This window comes from Oryctolagus cuniculus, chromosome 7, assembly GCF_964237555.1.
Source record: "Oryctolagus cuniculus chromosome 7, mOryCun1.1, whole genome shotgun sequence".
NCBI classification, from domain to species: Eukaryota; Metazoa; Chordata; class Mammalia; order Lagomorpha; family Leporidae; genus Oryctolagus; species Oryctolagus cuniculus.
In genome coordinates, this window is record NC_091438.1 from 15739663 (window position 1) to 15757794 (window position 18132).

Below are 18132 nucleotides of genomic sequence, written 5' to 3' on the forward strand. Positions count from 1 at the left end.
AGGGGTCGCAGGGCCAGGCAGGCAGGGCCCCAAAGGCCAGGATTCTCCCTTGACCACCGGGGCACACCTGCCCAGGCTGTGTCCTGGACAGCCTGCGAGGAAGAGCACAGAAGACAGGGTCGGAAGTCGGAGCCCCCACCCAGGCTCCTCACCTGGTGGGCATCAAAGGTGAAGCTCCTGCGCAGCTGCACCAGTGCCAGCCGCACCAGCACCGTGGCCAATGGTGCTCCCTGCGTCAGGGCCACCCGCAGGGCCCCATGAGTATCATCCAGGCGGCCCAGGTGGTCCAGGGCATCGGCGACCAGCAGGCGCGCAGCCTCGTCCTCCACGTCCAGCTCCATTAGCAGCGAGGCCAGCTGGTACACACTGTGGGCATCCCTGTGGGAAGGTGGCTCAGGCTGGGCCTGCCACGCACCTCTCACCCACGCAGGTTGGGGGGACGCAGGCCTCCTGTGCACCTGGCCTGACGTCTGGTCAGGACGCGAAGACGCAGGGCTCCCAGAGGGACCCTCACGGGCTGCACCGACCCCAGGGACCTGGCTGCCCTTCCTGGTGGCCGACCCTGGGCCCCAGCCTCTGGCTCCAGCCTCCTGCCACCCCGTGGGTGGGCATTCTTCAGATAGCAGGCCTGGGGGCGGGCAGAGGGTCAGCAGGAGGGCTGACCCTGAGCAGACCCTGCCTCAGTTCTCCGTTCTGCAGAAGCCGGCGCGAGCCATTTGGCCCTGTGGGCTCAGGGGCACGGGTCGGGGGCAGACTGGATGATGGTGACACTTCCCAGAGAGAACGAAGGGAGTCCCTGGTCCCGAGGGTTTCTCCTCCCCAGAAGATCCAGCAGGGGACTGCAGGACCTGTGTGTGTGCTGATGTCACCGCTGCCCCCTGCCAGCTGAAGCACCTCCCACACACCTCCCCCCAACTGAGGAGAACGAATGGCAGCAGCTGGAGGTTCACCTGTTGGGTCCTTAAGTCTATCAAATGGGGGGAGGGGCTTCCAAAATCAGGGGCCATGCAGGGGAGCTGCTCCCTGACCCAGCACCCCCAGGGCCGTCTCCATGGTGAGGGGAGGGGGATGCCACCTAGAGGCCTTGGAACTAAGAGCAAAACATCTGGGGCTTTCAGGTGGGAGCAGGTGCACGCCTGATACACACCTGGCACAGCCAAGCTCAGCGCTGTGACCGGTATGGCAGGTGCACAGAGAAAGGACCAGAAGGAAATGGAACCTGGAGTGACCGGTGCTGTTGTCTCTCAGTGTCTGGCGGAGGGGTGTGTCCAACCCAGAGCCCAAGGTGTCCCCTGTGGCCCGGGAGCTCGCCCAGAACAGGAAGAAACACCGCTGCCCCCTTGCAGGACCAGACAGGAACAGCAGCCCCAGCACGCCCGCGCGGGGGTACTCACCCCTCCGGGCCGCGCTGCTGTCCGGCACAGCAGCCTGGCTTCCGCAGCCCAGCAGGGGCGGTCCTTCTCCCGCAGCAGGATCAGCAGCAGCCTGCGCTGGTTCCAGGGCACGAAGGCCTTGGCGGCCAACAGCGCTTCCTCTGGCCTAAACCCGCACGCGGTGACATAGTGCAATGTGCCCAGGCCACACAGCGCGCACGCAGCCGCCAAGGTGCGGCGCCCCCTGCTCCACCACCGCCTGGAAGTCCTCCCGGGCGCCCTGCGCGTCCCCGCCATGCCACGCACAAAAGCCTCGCAGCACCAGCAGCAGTGCGCGCTCCCTGGCGCGGACCTTGGTGGCATCCCCAAGGACAGCGGGCTGCAGCAGGCGCTCGCACAGAGCCCGGGCGCCCGCCACGTCCCCAGCCAGCAGCAGGCACTCGGCCAGGCGGGTGCCCAGAGCAGGCTGGGCCCCGGCTAGTGCAACGCGGAGCAGGATTCTGAGCGCGCAGGTCACCTGTGCCAGCAGCTCGCAATCCGCGTCTTCGCGGAGCTCGGGGCGGCTCCGCACGGCCTCCTGGAAGCGGGCGAAGCCCAGGTCCGCGGCCTCCTGGGCCTGGGCCCGGACGCGCTCCTGGTCCCGGATGGACAGCACGGCCTGGAACTGCCAGCGCGCGGTGGAGGGGCTCTCGCGGAAGGCGTCGTGCAGATCCCGCAGCATGTCCTCCACGAGGCTGTCCAGGAAGAAGGCAGTGGCGGCGCGCGTGACCAGCAGGGTGGCTAGGCGCTCACCTAGAGGATAGACCGGCGTTGGGGACCCCCTGGGAGGTGGCGCCCGAGGCCTCTTGCCCTGCCCGGGAGCTTTGGACCCCTTGCGGTACTTTCACTCTGGCGCCCAGCAGTCCAGGACTTGGGGCCGCGAGGACACGGGGGTCTTGAAGCCCCTCAGGGACAGAGCAGGGTGGGAAGCGGACCTCATAACCAGAACCCAAGTGAAGCTGGAGCTGGAGCTTCCTCGCCCCATGGCGGTCACTGAGGGAATTGGAGCACTGGGGTATCTCCTGGGGGACAGGCCCTGGCTCTGCCTGCGCTGGGAGGGGCCTTGGGTTTCCTGCCTGCTGGGGGCTACCTGGAGACTCCAGGCTTCTGTGCCTCCTTGGAAAGGATCTCCCTGTCAAGCCAGGGGGGAGGAGGAGGCAGCGGTGCCGCTGCCAAGCCCTGGGCCCTTTCCTGGGTCCCCTCGCCTGTGGCCTCTTCGGCCGAGGCCCAGAAATGCCAATGGTCGGCACACATGGGCCTGTGGGGACCCAGTGGGTCAGGCCAGGCTTGGTGCACCGCGAACATCCCCGCCACACGTGCGTGCACGGGACTGTGTGAGGGGGAAGGCAGCGCAGCAGGCCCAGGGCCAGGAGGAGCCCAAGGTTCTGTCTCCCCAAGCCGTACTCCATGGGGGGGGCCCTCAGCGCCCAGGAGAGCTCCCGGCCCAGGCCGCTTGTCCGACCCTGTGCCCGGCGTTCCTCCCAGGTCCTGCAGGGTCTCAGTGCTTCCTTCAAACCCAGCAGCAGTGGCAGCAGCGGCAATCCTCAACACCCAGACCCCTTGGCGGGCAGGAGGCCCGGCACGTGCACACAGGCGTGCACCTGGCTGCTGCTGTCCCCGCGTCACGGCGGCCAGAGTCCAGTGTGAGATCAACCCTGAGACCACCACCGCTGCCAAGAGGACCCAGCCTCGTGCCAGCAGCCGGGAGTCCCTCTTGTTGGTCGCTGCTGCACAGAGCAAGGCCGGCCCTGAGCTGTACATGTGTTCGGGGATCCCCGGGAGTGGCATCCAAGGAGACCCTGGGGGTGTGGGGAGTTCCTTACCCCTGTCCTTCTGAGAGTCTGGTCACACAGGGCTTCCTGCTGTGGCCCAAGGGTCATAGGTCACACACCTGGGGCGTCCTGCTGAGGCCCAGACGTCACAGGTCAGCTTTCCATCATGCCACGTCCATAGATCAACAGGTCCCTGGGGCAGAGCACTGCTGGGACACCAGCTTCACCTCCCACGGCCCTGGCTGCCAAGGGAAAACTTTGTTCCTGCCTGCATGCACCCACCGTCCAGCGCCCGTACTCACCATTCAGCACCCGTACTCCCTGTCCAGCACCTATGCCCACCCTCCAGTGCCTATGCCCACTGTCTAGTGTTTGCGGTCACTGCCGTCCAGGGCGCTGCCATCGCTCTGTCCAGGCCCCACACACGTCATCTGTGGGACACGTGGCTGGGCCGAGCGGTTCCCCCATCACGGACGTCAGTCCTTCTCTTGTTAGATTAAAAACGGTGATAATCCGAGGGTCTGCAAATGCTGCCCCATTGTTTTAATTTTTATTTTCCTGATTATCAGTAGGTCTCATTTATTAAAATTATTTCTTTTCCAATCTTGCAAGGAGAGAGAAAGTGGATTCTCATTACTTTAATGTGCGTGCGCCTTGTGGCTCGGAGCTGGCTGCTTTCCCGGGTGCTGCTCACCATCTGTGCGCTCTCTCGGGAAGTGCTCTCGCCTGCGCTCACCCTGGACGTCTCCTTACTGGGGCGCAGGGTTCTGCAGACGCCTGCCGGGCTCCTCTTTGCCTGGCGTGTATTTGGCAAATATTGTTCTGTGTTTTTAGATTGATTGCCCTTTGTTTTTACACTTATAGAAAAAAAGAAGTTTAAGACTTTTAATTCATAAAATATCCAGTTTGCCTTAGTTCTTTGCACTTTTGTAAAGCTCTTCTGGACCCAGAGGTCTCGATGGGGTTCTGGAATTTTCTTTCAGGAACTGCGAGGTAGGGTGGGTGTTTGGCACAGAGGTGAAGCTGGTGCTGGGGCCGCCCAGCTCACACTGAGGGCCTGGCTTGAATCCTACCCACTCCGCTTCCCTCCCAGCTTCCTGCACAGGGGCTCTGGGGGGCAGCAGGTGATGGCTGGGTTCCTGGCACCCACGTGGGAAACCCCGAGGGAGTTCCTGGCTCCTGGCTCCAGCCTGGCCCAGCCCGGGCATCGTGTGCTGGGAGGGAACCAGCAGGTGGAAGATCTCTCCCTGTTGGTCTCTGCCTCTCTGCCTTTCGAGTAAAATGTGGCAAAAGTGAGATGCGGTGCCATGGAGCTGTTCTAGAATCCACCGGGAATGTTGTCGGCGGGGAGTGCGGCTGGGGGTCAGCAGGCCAATGTCACTGTGGGTACTGAGGGCCCGTTTCTGCATCTCTGGCCTGCGTTCTTGCTTTTCTGTCCAAGCCCGAGGTTGTAGCCCCATGTCTGTTAGCCATTGGTAGGAGGCTCCCACCCACTTCCGTCCTTACTGCCCCTTGCCCTGTATTCTAATGCAGATCTGTCTAAGGAGGGCGTTGAGCATTTGTCCTTTAGGCAGTCCTTTAGGCTGGGCCAGACTGAAGCCAGGAGCCAGGAGCTTCCTCCAGGTCTCCCACGTGGGTGCAGGGGCCCAAGGACTTGGGCCATCCTCCACTGCTTTCCCAGGCCATAGCAGAGAGCTGGATCGGAAGTGGAGCAGCTGGAGTGGAACCAGTGCTCATGTGGGATGCAGGTTGGTGGCTTGACCCTCTGTGGCACGGTGCCGGCCCCTCTCCATCGCCCCTTAATAAAAGCCTGTGCTTCTCTTCATAAAGTCTTGTGACCCTGTGGCCTAGGGCAGGTGGACAATATGAGCACTGGTTCGAGTCCCAGCTGCTCCACTTCCGATCCTGTTCCCTGTTGATGGCCTGGGTAAAGCAGTGGACGATTGCCCAAGCGCTTTGTCTGCAGCTCCCCTGTGCTTTCTAGGTCCCTGCCCAGCCACTCCCAGTGCCAGGGTTGGGGAGCAGTCACCGCAGCCTCCCTTGTGGTCCTGCCTGGCATCTCCTGCTCTCTCTTCACCCTACTCTGCTGTCTGGTGAATGAGCCAGAGTGGGCGGTGCCTCGTTCTTGAGTGGACCTGGCCAGCTTCACAACTACCATTGTCCAGGACACCAGCTGGAGCAGTTTTGTAATCCCCTCTTTCCTGGCTGATTAGGTCCTTGTGTGAAGCATTGCAAACCCCTTTTCTGAATCTCTTGCAGCCACGAGTCTTCTTCACTGTTAACAATGTAGCGAGTTGCATTCTTTTTTTTTTAAAGATTTATTTTATTTACTTGAAGAAGTTACAGAGGGAGGGAGAGACAGAGAGAGAGATCTTTCCTTGCTGGTTCACTCTCCAGATGGCCGCAACAGCCAGAGCTGAGCTGATCCGAAGCCAGGAGCCAGGAGCTTCTTCCAGGTCTCCCACACGGGTGCAGGGGCCTAAGGACGTGGGCCATCTTCTACTGCTTTCCCAGGCCACAGCAGAGAGCTGGATGGGAAGTAGAGCAGCCAGGACTAGAATCAGCGCCCATATGGGATGCCAGCACTTCAGGCCAGGGCTTTAACCTGCTGCGCCACAGCGCCGGCCCCAAAAGTTGCATTCTTAGGGAAAGGTGACATCCCGAGCATGACATCATTTTAGCTCAGTTTCCACTGAAGCTTGCGCCAGAACCTGAGGCTTGGCCGGGGTTACAGTTGGGGTCAGCTCTGTCCTGGCCCCCTCCCCCCAGGCACCGGGTTGCCCAGTGGCTTCCAACAGGCACCACTGATGTTCCCTGTGCTCCTGTGGCCACTGGGGGTGAGCCTGGGTCCCGAGGGTGGCTGGGCTGAGCCACAGTCCAAGGTGGCCCCCTTTAGGGCCGGCGTCCTGCTGCTGGGGGGTGAAGCCACTGCCTGTAATGCCGCTGTCCAATATGAGCACTGGTTCAAGTCCCGGCTGCTCCACTTCTGATCCAGCTCCCTGTTGATGGCCTGGGTAAAGTAGTGGATGATAGCCCAAGCACTTGGGCCCCTGCACCCATGTGGGAGACTCGGATGGAGCTCCTGGCTCCTGGCTCCAGCCTGGCCCAGCCTGCATCATTACAGCCATTTGGGAAATGAACCAGTGGATTCCATGAGGCCGTGAGAGGACAGGGACCCCGGAGATGGGCATGTGGCGCAGCAGTGAGGACACAGCAGGGGTGCCTGTATCCATGTGCTCGTATGTAACACGTGACAGTCCCAGCTCTGCTCCGGGTCCCAGCTCCCTGGGAGGCAGCAGGCGATGGCTCGAGTACTCAAGTGCCCGGCCCATGGGGGAGCCCTGGGGGAATCCTGGGGTCCTGGCATTGTGCTTGGCCCATAGGGGAGCCCTGGGGGAGTCTTGGGTCCTGGCGTTGCTGTCATAGGCATTTGCTGAGTGACCCTGCAGATGGAAGATCTCTCTCTGTGTCCACCTTTGGTTTTCTCTCTGCCCTTCCTACAAAATGATAACACATAAATGCATAAATTTCCCCCTCTGTCCCCACCTGGGTGTCATGCTATGGGTGTGCTGACAGCCAGGGCTCAGGGTAGCAGGGCGGGGGTCACGGCTGCCTCTCCGGAGGACTGGTGCTGGGCTCCCGAGTCGCTGAGTTTCCAGGGTGGGGTGATTCTACAGGGGGGCGAGCCTGGCCCCTCCCAGGTCTCTGCTGCATCTCCCCCTGGGCTCGCACACCCCCTTCATGAAGGGCCACTGCCAGGCCAGCTGTGACAGCCGGGCCGGCGGGAGACTGGCATTGTGGCTTAGCTGCATATGCGCTGTGCTCCTCCGGCACAGGCTGGGCTGGCTGCCAACTCCCTCTTGCCCAGGGCCACGGGGAGCCAAGGGTTCCTCCTTCAGCTTTGCACGTCTTTAAAATTAAAGCTGACTGCAAGCAACACATAATTGGCGTTTAAAGTGCTGCATTCGGCGATCTTTATCTTTCTGCTGGAGTCGCATTACTTTTACATTGAATGTAGTCGCTCTTACTTTTGGATTTGAATTTGCCATCACCCATTATTCTTTCTTTTGGACCATTGCTCTCTTGTCTCCTTCCTGATTTCCCTCCTGTAATTCCCTATGTCTCTGCTACCTTGTTGTGTAGATGTTTGGATTAGAATCACATAATATCACATAATATATCTATTGATCTTTCCTTAAACAGTGAAGACACACATCTGTGATTTATTCTCAGAGTCCTTTCTCTCTGACCTGTGTACACCTGGGAGATGTCATCATTCAGGCTGTGTGGTCAGGTCCCAGTGCGTGTGTGTGCACACATGTGTGTGCATGTCTGTGTGTGCGCATGTGCGGTCAGGTTCCTGGGCGCTCACTCAGCTGGCTGCCCCTTCTGTGCACCATCTCCTGAGTTTCTCTGTGTGCATTCACATGCGTGAGTCATGTGTGTACACACGTATGTGTGTATATGCACATGTGTGTGCACACCGCCTCCTCTCGGGTTTTATCTGCCTGCACCTGTTTTCCAGGCCTTCATAGACAGGCTTTATTGAGATACAGTCAGGGCTCTGCGTGTGCAGTCAGAGAGTCTTGGGGCAGCTGCAGGGTTGCACCACAGTCAGGCCCTGGGATTTCAGGATGTTCCTGCCCCCGGGTTCTGGGCTCTGCAGTGATGGAGCATGGGACCTGTCCTTTTGTGCCAGGCTTCCTTCCTGAGGTCCCCCGCACCTGGGGCCACCTGTCCCCCACGCCTGGCTCTCGAGGCTTCTCAGCACAGCCACCCTCTTTCTTGCCTGGGGCTGCATCTGGGGCCCAGCTGGGTGACCCACGCAAGCTCCTCCTCTTCCACCCTTCATTCATCAGCCTCATGGACACCTGTCCACAAGACCACACTGCAGGTTCCCAGGATGTTAAAAAAAATCTTAAAAAATAACTTATTTATTTGAAAGGAAGAGTTACAAACAGAGAGAAAAATTATCTATCAACTGATTCACTCCCAAATGACCAAAATGGCCCAGGCTGAGCCCAGAATTCTGTCTGAGTCTCCCACAAGGGTGCAGGGGCCCAAGCACTTGTGCCTTCCTCTGCTGCTTTCCCAAGTGCATTAGCAGGGAGCTGGATCAGAAGTGGAGCAGCTGGGACTCGACCTGGTGCCTGAATGGGCGGCTGGCGTCGCAGGTGGGGGCTTTAACCCTCCTGTCAGCTCCAGTTTTAAGTTTTCTGAGGCTTCCCACAGTGGCCACCTGGCTCATGCGTGGTTCACCCATGGCTCATGCCTGGTTCACACCTGGCTCATGCGTGACTCACGCCTGGTTCATATATGGCCCATGCCTGGTTCACACCTGACTCACGTGTAGCTCAAGCATGGCTCATACCTGGTTCACGTGTGGCTCACAGGCAGCTAGAGCGTGGCTCATGCCTGGTTCCTGCTTGGTTCACACCTGGATCACGTGTGGCTCACAGGCACAGCAGTCTGAAGGGATTCCCTTCCCTCCACATCCTCCCCAGCTCTGGCTTTAATCTTTTTGTGTTTTTTTTTTTTTTAATTTTTTGACAGGCAGAGTGGACAGTGAGAGAGAGACAGAGAGAAAGGTCTTCCTTTTTCTGTTGGTTCACCCTCCAATGGCTGATGCAGCCAGCGCACTGTGGCGGGTGCACCAAGCTGATCCCAAGCCAGGAGCCAGGTGCTTCTCCTGGTCTCCCATGGGGTGCAGGGCCCAAGCACTTGGGCCATCCTCCACTGCACTCCCTGGCCACAGCAGAGAGCTGGCCTGGAAGAGGGGCAACCGGGACAGAAACCGGCGCCCCGACTGGGACTAGAACCTGGTGTGCTGGCACCGCAAGGCGGAGGATTAGCCTAGTGAGCCGCAGCGCCGGCCTCTTTCATCTTTTTGATCACAGCCAATCTAACAGGAGTGAGGGGCAGCTCATGTGGTTTTGATTTGTGGAGAGATTTGTTTTGATTTGTTTCCCTGACGAGTGACAGTGAGCTTTTTTCAGCATCTATTGGGGCATGCTCTGTGACGTAGCAGGTAAAGGCTCTGCCTACCACACTAGCATCCCATATGGATGTTGGTTCTAATCTCCCCTGCTCCACTTCTGATCCAGCTCCCTGCTGTGGCCTGGGAGAGCAGTAGAAGATGGCCCAGTGCTTGGGCCACTGCACCCACATGAGAGACCTAGAAGAAGCTCCTGGCTCCTGACTTCGGATTGGCACAACTCAAGTGGTTGCAGCCATCTGGGGAGTTAACCAGTGGATGGAAGATTCTGTCTGTGTAACTCTGCCTTTCAAATAGATAGATAAATCTTAAAATAGTGAAGTATCTAGTGGGCACTGGTGTGGCTTTTGAGACATGTCTCTGTGGGTCTCTGGCCTGCTTTTAGACAGTTTGTTTTCTTGGTTGCACTTTGAGCCCTGTTTGTCATGCGTCCCTAACTGCACAGGCGTCTGCCAGCTTTCTTCCCCTTCCATGTCCGGCCCTTCACACTCTTCCTCCTGGTCCATGTCCGGCCCCTCACACTCTTCCTCTCAGTCTATGTCCGGCCCCTCATGCTCTTCCTCCCCACCCCATTGTCCAGTTTTTCCATTCGTTGCCTGTGTTTTGGGGTCCTGTGTCCTGGAGCTCCCGTTTACCTGAAGGTGGTTTCCTGTGTGCTGGGAGGCCAGGGTCAGGCATCCCTGTGAGTGGACGTCTGGTCTGCTCCCCACCCAGTCTCTTCTGCTCACTGCTCCGGGGCTGCTGCCCTGCGGGCCCCGGCCTCTCTGACTCCCTGCAGTCAGGCGGTGCCTGCAGCTTCTCTCTCCTCAGGGTTGCACTGGCTCCTTGGAATGTTCTGTGGCTCCATGTGAAGCTTGGGATTTTTCCCATTTCGTTGGGATTTGATGAGGAAGTCACTGGCTCTGTGCATTGCTTTGGGTTGTAGAGACATTTTCATGGTTTTTAAAATAATAGGTTTTGTGCTAGATGATTTTGCCCAACTGTAGGCTGATGCAAGTGTTCTGAGCATGTTATTTATTTATTTGAGAGTTAGAGGGAGAGACAGACACACACAGAGGTCTTCCATCCACTGGTTCACCTCCCAGATGACTGCAATGGCCGGAGCTGGGCCAAGATGAAGCCAGGAGCCAGGAGGTTCCTTCAGGTCTCCCACGTGGGTGCAGGGGCCCAAGGACTTGGGCCATCTCCCACTGCTTTCCCAGGTGCATTAACAGGGAGCTGGATTGGAAGTGGAGCAGCCAGGACTTGATCTGGCACCCATATGGGATGCCAGAGCCACAGCTGGGGGCCTCACCCACTGCACCAGAGCACTGGCCCATCACTGGGGTTTTAAAATATTTCCCCGGAAATCCATGCAGTTTCCGCGGACTTTTTCAATCTGTTTGCACCAGGACAGGTTTATGTTTTGATTCCATCTCCCGCGAACTTGAGGAAGCAGAGGTGCACACAGCGGGCGAGGCGGCTCTGGCTGGTGATGCGGCACAGATGCACCCAGAGGATGCCGCTGAGTGAGCAGGGCCAGTGGCGCCTGGCAGGAGTCGCCGTCCTGGAGGGCAGAGGGTGGTGGAGCTGGGGCTGGGGTCCCTGTGGGACAGGGAGAAATTCTGGACCCGGTGGTGGTGGATACGCTGCATGGTTAAAATGACCGAAACGGCAACTTTCCTGTGTTTTACCATAAATAGAAAATGCACCAAGGTAAAGTTCAGCGGAATGGGATTTAATGGCTGTCTACACCATGTGACACCCGCCCACCCCAGGCAGATGATGGCATCTCGCCATCCAGGTCCTGGGATGCTCTTTCCCACTCGGCTGCAATGCCTCCCCCACCCCAACCCCCAGATCCCAGGAGAAAGAGCTATGCCCTTTCCCTGGGGATTTTTTTTTTAAAGGATTTATTTATTTTTATTGGAAAGGCAGAGTGCAGAGAAGCAGAGGCAGAGAGAGAGAATGGAGAATGCGGTCCATCCGCTGGTTCATTTCCCAAATGGCCACGGTGGCCAGAGCTGTACTGAACCAAAACCAGGAGCCAGGAGCCTCTTCCAGGTCTCCCACGTGGGTGCAGGGGCCCAAGGACTTGGGCCATCTTCCACTGCTCTCCCAGGCCACAGCAGGGAGCTGGATCAGAAGTGGAGCAGGGGAGATTAGAACCAACATCCATATGGGATGCTAGTGTGGTAGGCAGAGTTGGGACATAAGTGAAGCAGCTGGGACTTGAACCAGTGCCCATCTGGGATGCCGGCACTGCAGACTGCGGATTTCCCCACCACACCACAGCGCCAGCCCTGGGGATGGGTTTTGACTTCTCGAGAGCTGCACGGGGCATTCAAGCTTCTCCACACTCCAGTGTCCTTCTCGTGGTGCAGTTAACCTGTGTGTGTCCGTGCTGCTGCCTGCATCAAAAATCCACCGTCTGTACCGTGAATCTGCTGGGGCCCACCCACAGCACCCACACTTCAGCACCTACCTCCCACTGCAGATATCCAAGGCACCCACACAGTTGCCAGAAAGTGTCTGTCCACTGCCCCATGGTCAGCAGCTCCCCATTGGTGCCCTCACACACACCAACATTCTAGGGGTTGTCGCATGGCTCTCCCATGGCCTTCTGGGTATATGGGGTTGTGGGGGGGGGGGTTCGGTGAGGCAGTGATGTCGAGGGCCCAGGCTGCCAAGGATGCCACAGGGAACAGAGATGAGGGTGGCCAATGTGTGCCCTGGCGCTGGCCCACGCTGGCCAGGGATGCTGGCCAGTCCCTCCTGGGATCCCACCTGTTCTGAGTGAGCCAGGCTCAGATCCAGCTCCCTGCAACCCCCCTGGACTTCCAAGCTGTTGGAGGAGGGCCACTGAGCAAACTGAGCAATAAATGCAAACATAAAAATGCAAAGATAAAAAGTAAAATGCAAACTCCAACTTTTCATATTTTCAGCATTTTTTGCTCCTAGGGTTCATTTTCTTCACACATGACCATCATTTATTAAAATCATTTTCTTTTTCTTTGAATTGGATTGCTTAAGCTATTTTAACAAAAATAAAATGAACATGTAAATTTGGGGCTACTTATGGGGTTTTCATTCTTTCCCATTGATTTATTAGTCAATCTCTATGCTTATGTCATATTGTCTTGTTTATTGTTATGGTTTTTCATGAAGTTAGATAGTACAGAACCTCAACCTTGTTTTTCTTTTGTAAGAGAGCTTTGCATAGGTTGTTTATTTTCTCATATGAATTTAAAAAATCAGTTATCAAATTCTAATAAAAAAGTTCTGGGATTTCTATTTGGGTTGCCTTGAATCCACATTAGTTAGGAGATAATTGACAATTTAGTCTATGGCTTATTTCTCCATCTATTCTAACTTTATTTTCTCTGACCAATGTGTTTTCACTTTCTATGTGATGTCTTGCATATATTTTATTAATATTAAATCTATTTCTTGCCATTTTGTTATTTGATGCTTTTAAATAATTGTTATTAAATTATAATTTTGTTTATTGATATTACATAAAATGTGATTGGTTTTTATAAATAAATCTAATATCTTGTGACTGCCAAATCTATGTATTCCCTTTGATACTTCTATACCAACAAGCATGCCATCTATTAAATTTCAGGATGGAGGTGGGCATTCGTCCAAGTGGTTAAGATGCTAAGACTCTTGATTCCATATCAAAGTGCCTGGGTTCAGGTCCCAGTTCTGTTTCTGACTTCAGCTTTCTGATAAGATGCATCCTGGAAAGGAGAAAGTGATGGCTCAGCAAGTTGGGTCCCTGCCATCTACATGGGAGACCTGAATTAAGTTCTCTGTCCCTGGCTTCTTCTGGCCCAGCCCCAGCCATTGCAAGCACTTGGGAAGTGAACAGGTAGAAGGGAACCCCATTTGTCTGTCTCTGTCTCTCTGCCTCTCAAATCAATCAGTAAACAAAAATTTAAAGCCATAAATCCCTGTATAGACAGAGAACATATTCTTTATTATTTTGATCTTTTTAAACTTATTCAGACTTATTTCAGATTATAATATATGATTGCAAAAGTAGAAGTCCTGGATTCATCTATTTACTTTCATCTCATCAGGATTTTGTTTTTGCAATGCATCTTTAAAGATAGAATATCATTGGTCTTGATTATTTTGACAATCTATGACGATGACTGTAGATGTGGTTGGAATTTGCTCTACTATTTTATGATTTGCTTGTTCTTCATCTTCTTTTTTTGAGTCCTTTTCCTTCCTTCCTGTCTATTTTTGATTTATTTTAGTAGATTTTTGGCATTACCTTTTGTCTACTGCCTTTTTAGCTACGCTGTTTACATTAATTTTATTGAGTACTCTGATTTCAATATGCACTCTTAACTTTTAATTATTTCTGTGCTTTAATGCTGTATTATTTCATTTTAAATGTGGAAACATTGCAATACTGTAACTGCATTTTCTGAGCCACTATCATTTATGGTACAGTGTCTGTAGTTATTATACCTAAATACTCTATAAACTCCACAAGAAAATATAGATATTTTTGTATTAAACAACACTATGTATTTTAAAGAAATTAAGACAAAAATATCTTTTGTATATATCCAGATATTTATTATTTATTTATTATTTATTATTCCCTTCTTCAATATGCACATTTCTATCTGGAATTATTTTTCTTTAGCCTGAAAGACTTCCTTTAGCAATTCTTACATTATAGGTCCACTGGAAATGAACAATTTCAATTTCTTTTTTTTTTTAAATGTCTTCCCTTCACTTGTATTCAATATTTTCCCTGGCCATAGACTTTTGGCTCAATTATTTTCCCTCAGCATTTTAAAGATGTTGTTCTACCATCTACCATCCATAGCTGTGGTTCACAAATGAGCTATCACACGTATCACTTGCCCCTATTTGTAGTGAGTCATTGCCCTGAGCTGCTTTCCAGGTTTCCTCTTTAGCTTTGGTTCCATCAGTCTGACATCCTCACATTTATACTACCTGGGGCTGCTGAGCGTTCTGCATCTGTCAACTTACATCTTCCATCAAATTGGAGACATTTTCAGTCTTTATCATTTCTTTGTCTTTTACCCCATTCTCCCTTTTTCTATGATTCTTGGACTTGGCTTCCATGTATGTTGTCCCACATACTACAAGGAAACTGTTCATCTTTCTGCACTTCATTTTGATCTACATTTCCAAATTTCTAATTACTTCTGATGGATATTCAATTTACTGACTCCTTAGCCAGAAACATCTTGAATTTAAGCCTATCCCATGAAGATTTTGATTTGCAGATATTGCATTTTTTTTTAATTTGACAGAGTTATAGACAGTGAGAGAGAGAGAGAGAGAGAGAGGTCTTCCTTCCATTGGATCACCCCCCAAATGGCGGCTACGGCTGGCGCTGCACCAGTGTGAAGCCAGGAGCCAGGTACCTCCTCCTGGTCTTCCATGCAGGTGTAGAGGCCCAAGTGCTTAGGCCATCCTCCACTGCCCTCCCAGGCGACAGCAGAGAGCTGGACCAGAAGAGGAGCAACCGGGCCTAGAACCCAGTGCCCATATGGGATGCCAGAGCTGCAGGAGGAGGATTAACCAAGTGAGCCAGAGTGCCAGCCCCATGAACTTTTTTTTTTTTTAATTTTTATTTGTTTGACAGAGTTACAGACAGTGAGAGGGAGAGATAGAGAGAAAGGTCTTACATCCATTGGTTCACTCCCCAAATGGCTGCCACAGCTGGCGCTGTACCGATCCATATTCAGGAGCCAGGTGCTTCCTCCTGGTCACCCATGCGGGTGCAGGGACCCAAGCACATGGGATGCTGGAGCTGCAGGCGGAGGATTAACCAAGTGAGCCACGGTGCTGGCCAATATTGCCTTTTTAAAGTTTAAAGTTTCTATTTGAATATTTTGAATATTTTTATAATTTCTGTTCCCCTGCTAAAGTCTGTTTTATTTTTTCATTCAATATAAGCATATTTTCCTTTACATCATACACATAAACATAATTTCTTTAGAATTATTTTCTGCTGAATTCAACATCTCAGCTGCCTCTGAGTCTCTCTTCATTATTATTTCTTGAACATCTTTTCTTATGGGAATGTTCATATTTTTCTGATTTTTACATAATTCTGTATTGTATCTTAGTTATTATTAATATAACGTTTTTGAGACTCTGAAGTTTATTGTATTACTCCAATAATTTGTATTTTTAGCTTAGTTTTACCATAAAATTAGCTTGCTTGAACTCAAACCTTTAAACTCTGCACTTTAGGGAGCCGGCGCCGTGGCTCACTTGGCTAATCCTCCGCCTGCAGTGCTGGCATCCCATATGGGCGCCAGATTGAGTCCCAGCTGCTCCACTTCTGATCCAGCTCTCTGCTGTGGCCTGGGAAAGCAGTGGAGGATGGCCTGAGTACCCAAGTTTCTGCCACCCACATGGGAGACCCACATGGGAGACCCAGAGGGAGCTCCAAGCTCATGGCTTTGGCCCGGCCCAGCCCTGGCTGTCATGGATATTTGGCGACTGAACGAGCGGATGGAAGAGCTCTGTCTCTTGGCTTTTCAAATAAGAATAAAAAAACTAAGTCTTAAGAAAAAAGAGCTGTTTTAGACTAGCGATCACTTACTATGCCAATGACACTTCACGGTCGCTGAGGCTCTCTTTGTGCAGGGCACTGCTTTGAACGGTTACTCAGGTCCCTGCGTTCTCAATCATGCCCATCCTACAGATGAGGAACACTGAGGCCTGGGCGGGGAGGCGGTTTGCAGATGCTCACACAGCTTGTAGAGCCCAAATCCAACCCCGCCCCTGCTGTCCCACGTTGCATCTCTCAGAGCAGGTGACTGGTTTTCCTGTCTCGGGGGGGACCCCTCGGGGCCCACCTCAACCGCCTGTCAGGCGAGAAACCCCCCTAAACAGAGCCCGCCCGGCCTCCCCCAGCCCCACTCGCATGCCCGAGATCCCCGGCGCGCGGGGACCGTGGAGCGCTGCTCACCTGTGGTCCTGGAGACGGTGAGTGCGAGCGAGGAGAGGTCAGCAGACCCTGCAGAGAGCGAGGCTGGACTCTTGGGAGCATGCGGTGTGGCCCCAGGACCCCAGCATCCCACGCCCCGCCCCTAGGCTCTAAGCCCCGCCCCTCGGGCACAAGCCCCCTGCCTCCCCACTGTCTTCTTCCCGGACTCGCTGCCAGCCGGAGCCCCCTCCTCAGCTCCTGTCACGCACCCCAGCCTCCCTCCTGCTCAGGCCCCCTCCGTCTCCCCGCTAAGGTCGGGCCTGGAAGCGCCCCTACCCTCATTACAGGAGCCCCCAGCCCCTTCCTGCTCCCAGGGAAACTCACGGCCCAGCTACATGGTCAGGGAGGCGGGCCTCATCGCGGGGCGTTTCCGGCGGCAGGCCCCGCCCCCTCGGCCCTCCGACTGCTCCGCGCTTCCTTCTTCGCCCTGGGCCCCCCCACCGCAGGCCAGGCACCCCCACTTCGTGCTCGCCAAGCGGGGCCCCGCCCCCTTCTCTGCTTCAAGGTCAGGCCCTGCCCCCACCCGCGAGGGCGAGTTCTCGGCCACAGGCCCCGCCCTCACAACGGGGCGTTCCCGTCGGCATGCCACGCCCCCTCGGCCCTCCCACTGCGCCGCGCTTCCTTCTTCGCCCCAGGCCCAGATCCCATCAAGTCCTCGCGCGCAGGCCCCGCCCCCGCAGGACAGGCCCCTCCCCCTCGCCTACCGGAGCCCCGCCCCTTGTCTGCCTCAGGGTCAGGCCCCGCCCCCTTCTCACTCCTTGCTGGGACGCCTCGCCTCGGCCGCACCTCGGGCCGGACCCTTCTTACTCTGCGGCTTTCTCCCAGGAGCGCAACGTCCCCGCGTCCCCGCAGCCTCCGCACCGCCCCCAGCGTCCCGCGGGAGCCCCGGAGCCCCCCGAGACGTCTCCTAACCCGGGCTCCGCTTACCCAGGGCCCCAGCTCCGGCGCAGCGGGCTGTCTGGCGACGCGGCGACTCGGCATGGCCCGGCCAGCGGGGACGCGCGGCTCAGAGGCCGGCCCAGACCCAAGCGCGCACGCGAGCAGCCCCGCGGACGACCGCGGCCCGGACGAGCGGCGCAGGGGCTGGGGCCGCAGGCGGGGCAGGACGCGCTGCGCCCGGGGCTGCTGGGGGCCTCTGGCCGGGCCAGCAGGTGGTGGGCGGTGACCGGGCAGCGGAATTCCCAGGCGCCGCCGGCCTGAGCGCCCATTGGCCCGCTCGCCGCGGTGACCTCACGGCAGGGGAACTGGAAAACCCCCGCGCGTCACGTGACCCGGGGGCGGGGCCGGCCGGGAAGGGGAGGGGCCGAGGCGGCGTCTCCAGCTGCCCATTGCCTTGCAGAGACCACTGAGTCCGCGAGCCTGGTCTCTGCGTGAGACGGGAGCCTGGCGCTTCTAAGGCCCGGGGCTTCGCAGTCACTTTCCGTGGTGGTACAAGCGTAGGCTGGGCACGGGCTCTGGGACTTGCGCCCCGCCCCTGGTGGTCCTCCAGTGCCTGGACAGCTGTGCAAGGCCGTGGACGCGCCCCCGGGAGCACAGGGACATCAGTGACATCCCGGGGGCCCACACGTAGGGCAAGCGCCCGCATCCCGCGTGGCCCGTGGGTGGCTTTTGGGTGTTCCAGCTCTTTACTGCGTTGTCCAGGCAGAGTGGCCCAGCCTAGGCTGACCGAGCCCCGTGTGAGCCGCCAGCTGCCCTGGACCCTGGGCACAGCACTCCCCAGGCCGGGCCCGGCCCTGGCAGTGGACTGAGCGTGGCTCCCAGCCCTTCAGGCCCTGGAGAGAGGTACAGAGCGGCCACTGTCTGCAAAGGGTGGGACGGTGACCACGCCAGGCTCAGGCTCTGCCCAGCCGGGTGCTCTCACTCTGCTGCCCAGGAACAGCCAAAGCCGGGGCACAATGACCAGCGTGGCTGTGCTCCAATCAGACCTTTTTTTTTTTTTTTATGGGAACACTGGGACACTCCCATTACACATCG

At 55.8% G+C, this 18132-nt stretch overlaps 1 long non-coding RNA gene across 1 annotated transcript; it reads right to left on the bottom strand.

The window, feature by feature from the left end:
- Positions 1-9369: 9369 nt before the first annotated feature.
- On the bottom strand, positions 9370-17375 carry LOC138850481 (uncharacterized). Its single transcript, XR_011390290.1, has 3 exons — positions 17086-17375; positions 16141-16188; positions 9370-14970 (listed from the first exon to the last, which is right to left on the bottom strand). It is a non-coding gene; the product is annotated as an uncharacterized lncRNA (long non-coding RNA).
- Positions 17376-18132: the final 757 nt, after the last annotated feature.